Genomic DNA, 6,769 nt, shown 5'->3' with positions numbered 1-6,769 from the left:
CATACCTATACACACTCTCTCACAAAAGTGTACACAAAACCCTGCCCTCTGGATAACCTGAATCACAATGCACTGCGCTTCTTGTCCTGTGGAGGAGGAGGTTCCTGTCTGATCCTCCTCTCCTGAAATATACTTGCAGACAAAGGCTGCACCTTTATCCCAGCAAGCTATGATGCTACTTGGGTACCAGTCTCCTGTCTTTAGGACTTCCCTGGTGGTTCAGATGGTATAGAACCCGTCTGCAATGCAAAAGACCTGGGTTCGATCCCTGGGTTGGGAAGATACCCTGAAGAAGGGAAAGGCTACCTACTCCAGTATTCTGCCCTGGAGAATCCCATGGACAAAGGAGCTTGACAGGCTACAGTCCATTAGGTCACAAAGAGTCGGACATGACTGGACGACTTTCACTGTCACTTTCACTTTTGTCTCCGGTCTTTAAGCACGTTCGATAAGTTACCAAGGGCAGCACTTAGAACCTCATTGTAAATGTCACAGAGAAACTTACAACACACAGTTCAGAAAAACATGTAATTCCAGCACCCCCCCCCCCCCCAAAAAAAACCCCACACATCGCAGGAAGAAGTGCTTTCCTCTGTGGAAAAGGAAGCTGCGCAGAAAGAAGATGGGTAGAGACAGGCTTATTTCTATAGATAGCACTCATTTTCTATCTGTCAGAAAGCGGTTCACCAAAGCGGCGACATTTGAGAGAAACAGGTGGTTTTTTGCGAGCACACCCCGTCCCCCTCCACAAATCTGCATCTCCTCTCTTTTCTCCTGACCACCTCAGCCTTCCACTCTCTTCTCCGCTCTGGCACTTGGGCAGAAGGCAGGCTGGTCCCCGAGCTGGGCGTGAGGCATGAGCTCCGCCTACTGGCAGCTGGGGGGAAAGGCAGGCTCTCTCAAACCAGCCAGAGACTTTCCAAATTAAAAGTGAGATTTTTCTCCTGAATTTAGTCCAAGCTGGAAAAAATTGCTAGACACACACACACACACACACACACACACACACACACACACACGAATATGAATAAAACTACACTTTCAGTTTCATGTATTTGGAGGGACTATTTGGTTTAACCTTCTTCAAAAATATTTTCACCAGTGGATTGATTTATGTAAATATATGCCATGGTAAAGTCAACTATCAATCTGATGTTGTTGCTGTTGTTTAGTCGCTAAGTCATATCCGACTCTTTGCGACCCCATGGACTATAGCCCTCCAGGCTCCTCTGTCCAGGAGGGATTTTCCAGGCAAGAACAACGGAGTGGGTTACCATTTCTTTCTCCAAAGAATGTGATGTGTACATGTTTTTAAGGGTGTTCAAAGATGATTGAGACCCAGACATCTCTGCTGGCTCTGATCCAGTGAGTGAAATTTCCTGATCTATTCCATAACAGACAGTAAGCCCTGGCTTTGTCTTATGTCCATGGTAATGGACCCTAGGAGATTAAGGAATGAGTCCCTATCAGACCCTCAGTCGTCCAGAGGCAGCTGGTGAGTGACAGGCCGGCACAGTAAAGTAGGTCAAAATTTTATTTTTACCCCTGCTCTATCCTGGGCTGACCCTGGACCTCTTACTCTCCCTTCTTGCCCTATTATGGATTGATGATTTTGTTCTAAATTCTTACAGTCTGTGAGACATGATTCAGAATTGGCCCAACATTCGCTTGCTGTGTGGGACATCCATTTGACAAATGCTTATGTGTCCAACACTGTTCTTAGATGCTCAGTTATAAAGACACAAAAGACTTGGTGGCCACCTTCAAAGCTCTCACAGCCCCACAGGCCAAACAGAATAGAATGGAGCTAAGAGAGGAGGGCTTCACTGACCAGAGATGCATGGTAACAGATGACTTAGTAACTGGACAGTAACAAAGTTACATGTGCTTTTGGGTTTTGGATGACACTCTTTTCTCTTAGGAATTCAACAAGACTATGGCTGCCACCACCCACTTTGGACTTGTCAGAAATATTTTCCCTATCATCAGCTCTGAAGTTTCCATACATCAGGCACAAGTAATCATATCTAGGAAACTTTTTCACTTTTTAGCTGCTCCTTGCTTTCTCAAGAGCAAGTGATGATCTGGTCCCCTCATGGTTAGAGGTCATCATGCATGCGTGCTAAGTCACTCCAACGCTTTGTGACCCCATGGACTGTAGCCTACCAGGCTCCTCTGTCCATGGGATTCTCCAGGCAAGAACACTGGAGTGGGTTGCCATGCCCTCCTCCAGGGAATCTTTCCAACCCAGGGATCAAACTCATGTCTCTGTCTTTTGCAATGGCAGGCAGGTTCTTTACCACTAGTGCCACCTGGGAAGCCCAGAGGTCATTATATCTCTAGTCATATCAAGTTGATGGATTCTCAACCCCTATGAAATATGTTGCCCTGCCAGTTCACACCCATTACAGACATGGCATTTTATCCACTCAGGGGGAAATAACAACGCCGAGAATGAAGTTGTTTCCCAAGCTTTGGGTTTCAAAATGAAATTGCTGAAGTCCAAAACCAGCCAGTAGTCAGAAGGCAAGTGTTTTTACACTGCCAGAGCCAAAGTTGTGCTAAGTGATGAAGGGATTTCAGTTGTGACCAGCCGGACACTGGAGACCTGACGCTGGAACAGATAGGAGAGGGGGAATTCAGAGAAAACACCAAAGAGATGGATAACATTTTGGATGCAGGGACGGGGAGGAGCTTTGAGAATAGCCTTAGGAGCAAATGGCCTCACTTTCCTCCCCGTCCTTGTTGGGGCTATAAAGCAAAAGCTGGGTGAGAAATATCTAGGTGGGGTTTGGCTGGTGGGAATTCCAACCTGGAACTTGAGATAGTGTGAAAGTCCCTCAGAACAACTTCAGGTTCAGCAAGGTGCCACAGTGACTTGACTCAGAGCGGAGTGGCGAAGGAAAGAGGGGCCTCATGGGTTACTGCACCAGCAGCGCTGGGTAGAGAAAGCATCTAAGAGGAGTGGCAGACCAAAGGAGGAGGAAAATAAAACTGCAGAAAGCAACAGCCTTTTAACTGGAGGTGACGGCAGAATGCCTGACTACAGGGTAAAATCCAGCAGATACATGAACCAGGGCCACACCGGGACACGCAGCACAGGACGCTAGTGGCCAAGAAGGACCTGGGGCCTCTTCATGCAAGCCTCCCTAGAGGACAGGACCCGGCACCCGTGGTCACGGTGTCCTTCTGCTCACCTGGAGGTACTGAACCCAAGTCTGCACCCGGGTGAGGTCTTCAGAGGAGGAAGCAGAAGGACAACCCCTGAAAGGGGCGAGCAGTTCTGATATGGAGTTTCAACTTGATACTGAGTATATATATATTTATGTATATTTACATACATGCATATACACATACACAGTTGTCCCTTGGTATCTAAGGAGGCAGATACCAAAATGAGGATCCTCAAGTCCCTTAAACAAAATAGCATAATATTTACACATAACCTCCACACATCCTCCTCTATACTTTAAATCATCTCTAGATTAGTGATAATGCCTAATACAATGTAAATGCTATTAAATGGTTGAAAATACTATGCAAATAGTTGTAAATGCTATGTAAATAGTTACTGATGGGCAGCAGTTCGAGTTTTGCTTTTGGAACTTTCTAGAATTCTTTTTCTGAGTATTTTCAACCTACAATTGGCTCAACTAGATATGGGAGGCCATTGGTACACATGTGTGTGTGTGTATGCTGCTGCTGCTGCTACAGTCACCTCAACCGTGTCCAACCCTATATATACATATTTAAATATATATTTATATATAATATAAACTTTATATATTATATACATTATATATTTATAATATATAAAACATTTATAATATAATATTTATTATATATATTTTTAAAGTTGTTTTACATATAAACATACATTTGTGTGTTTATTTATTTATTGTGATTGTGGAGCCAATCTACACTGGCTAGTGAAGCGAATTGAAAACATTTTCTCCCAGCTACACATTTAGCATCATCACATTGATAGCTTGAAACTGGCCACAGTGGGGGTATTTATACCACAGAGATTGGTAAATGTTACAAATCAGAAATGCCCCCCGCAAAAGATGATTGTCAAACATGGCTCAGTACACCATATATACAACAGTCAATGTATGTGTGTATATGTAACGTGTGCTGTGTGCATATACTAATTTTCATCAGAGAGAATGTTTTAAACCAGAAGAGACTAAGTTATATTTATTAAGTATTCCTTCCCATATCTCATCCTTGAACTACACACCACACACACACATGTACACACACAATCATCAGAAATGAGAATTTCAGAGCAATATGAGGCTTGTTATTTGAAAGAAAAAAGTTACAGTTTCTGTACATGTCAGACAGGAAGGGTACATTTCAGCCCCGTGATGTTTTCTAGGGAGAAATGTATCTTTGGGGTCAACATCAGAAACATCAGACGGCAAAAGGAGAAGGGAACGGCAGAGGATGAGATGCTTGGATGGCTTCACCGACTCAATGGACGTGAACTTCAGCACACTCCAGGAGATGGTGGAGGACAGGGGAGCCTGCCATGCTGCAGTCCATGGGGTTGCAAAGAGTCGTACACGACTTAGTGACTCAACAACAACAACAACAAATCAGAAACATCATCTACTCCTGCCTCATCATAACATGGTTGAGGAGGAAACTTGTATCTGCTCTTAGCTCCATCTCTTACTCTGCAATCCTGCACAAGTTTTTCCACCTCTCCATTTCCATTTCCTCTTCTGTAAAATGGAGGCAAAATACCCCTGTCCAGAAGGAAAGCTGAGAAGAGGAGAGCAATGCAACTGCCTGTCAACATTAGCTTAGTAAACAATAACCACTGATAAAGGATAATGACTGAGTTCATTACAACCAGCTTCTTTCCTTCATTCACTGATGTGCTTTAGAGAGCCGTCAGGAATGGGTGAGGGGAACAGTCTGCTACAAACAAAGTAAGGCATCACCCCAAACTTGAAACAGCGCAGGGAGCCTGCAGGTGGTTTTGTGGCCCGAGTGCTCCCCCAGAGGGCCTGGGAGACTTGGGGCAGAGTGGCATCTGGACCTATAAGACCTGATTAAAATGTGTGCTGCCTCCCACTCTCCAGCGGCAAAATGCTAAGGCGGCATGTGAGGAGCTTTCTTAAAACAAAAGCAAAAGGCACACACAGCCCCTCAAGTGCAAAATATTTATGTGGCAATAAGATAGAGCAAGGCCAGCCAGCACCGAGGGGGCACAGTGGGGCTGACACAGCATCGCACGCCTCCCCCAGGAAATGAAAAGCGAGGTATGAAAACCAGAGAGGTGAATGAGAGCATGAAAGGGCTTTTTTCCTTCCCAATTAAGTGTGGCATTCCAGGATGTGATCCCCATGAAAGGGAACCTGGTGGCTGATGGCAGGGAGGCAGAGAGGAGCGCACGGGCTGGCGTTTTAATATCGGCAGTCTTTGCGGAGAAGCACGGTTGTTGGATAATTGCCCAAACCTCATAACCTTTAATTACCCACATCCCGGAGGACAAATTAGAGAATGTGCCAATAATACCGGAAACCAAGGTGAGAGGTTCGAGAACTGTCAGCCGGCAGTTCCTTAGAAATGGAGGAATTTTCCTTGATATTTTCATGCCTCTGGGCAGCAGTGGTGTGTGGGAGGAGGAGGGGCAGAGGAAAGGATTTAAGCATTTTGAGGGGCCTGCCGCCCTCTCTGGCTTCTCTCTCAACATTTCCTCCTCCCCAGCCCCCAACTCCCAGATCCCCCATCTCAGTGCCAAGCTCATAAACAGCTCAGGCTGTGAAGTAACCGGCACAACATTAAAAAACAAGGTTGGCGGGGGAGGGAAGGGGCTCAAGTCACAGATGCCTGGCGGTCACACTCACAATCTATTTTAGAGGATCAAAAGGAAGAATAGTTGCAATGACCGCCGTTCTCCCCTTCACAGTCTTTCTTTCTGTGATCTCTTTGAAGACCGACACGGTCTTCAAAGACGGGCCTCCTTTAGTTAAAGTTTCCAGAGGTGCCAGCGAAGGCGTGGATACCAGAGCTGATGGATAAACACGAGGAATGGGAGCTGGCAGATGAGACTGGAGTGGGACGGAGCACAGAGGAAGAGACGGGACCATGAAGTGTGTGAGCGGCTCGAGGATGCACTGGGACCACAGCAGAGCATCTGGACCCTCATTCTTACCGCCCGGACCCTCGTCTGCCTCGGAGCAGCAAGAGCAGGCTGGGCTTCAGGCTGTCTGTCCCTGGGCTGCAAGGGCCTGTGCATCTCCCAGAACCAGGAAGGATGCCTCTGTTTACAGTGAGGAATTAGGAAATGGATCAGAATGTTAAAAAGTACCTAAGCAGAACTTCCCTTATTATTACTTATGCAAAAACCTGCTGTTATTGCTACCTCCATTCAGTCAATCAATCTACTCATATTTATGGACACCTGCCTTGTTTCAGGGCTGTGCTGGGCGTAGTGAGGTTTCAGGAAATGAAGGCATAAAATCCAGTGTAAAGATGAGCTGCTTATCAACAGCAAAGTCCCACAGATGGTGAAAAGTTAGTGTTAGTTGCTCAGTCGTGACCTGTGCCCCCATGAACTTTAGCCCGCCAGGCTCCTCTGTCCACAGGATTCTCCAGCCAAGGATATTGGAGTGGGTTGCTGTGCTCGTCTCCAGCGGATCTTCCCGACTGAGGAATGGAACCTGGGTCTCCTGCATTGCAGGCAGATTCTTTACTATCTGAGTCACCAAGGAAGCCCATGAAATGCTACAGACATCAATAAATTCATGGA

This window comes from Odocoileus virginianus, chromosome 15, assembly GCF_023699985.2.
Source record: "Odocoileus virginianus isolate 20LAN1187 ecotype Illinois chromosome 15, Ovbor_1.2, whole genome shotgun sequence".
Classification (NCBI taxonomy): Eukaryota; Metazoa; Chordata; class Mammalia; order Artiodactyla; family Cervidae; genus Odocoileus; species Odocoileus virginianus.
Note: the sequence above shows the minus strand (reverse complement) of the source record.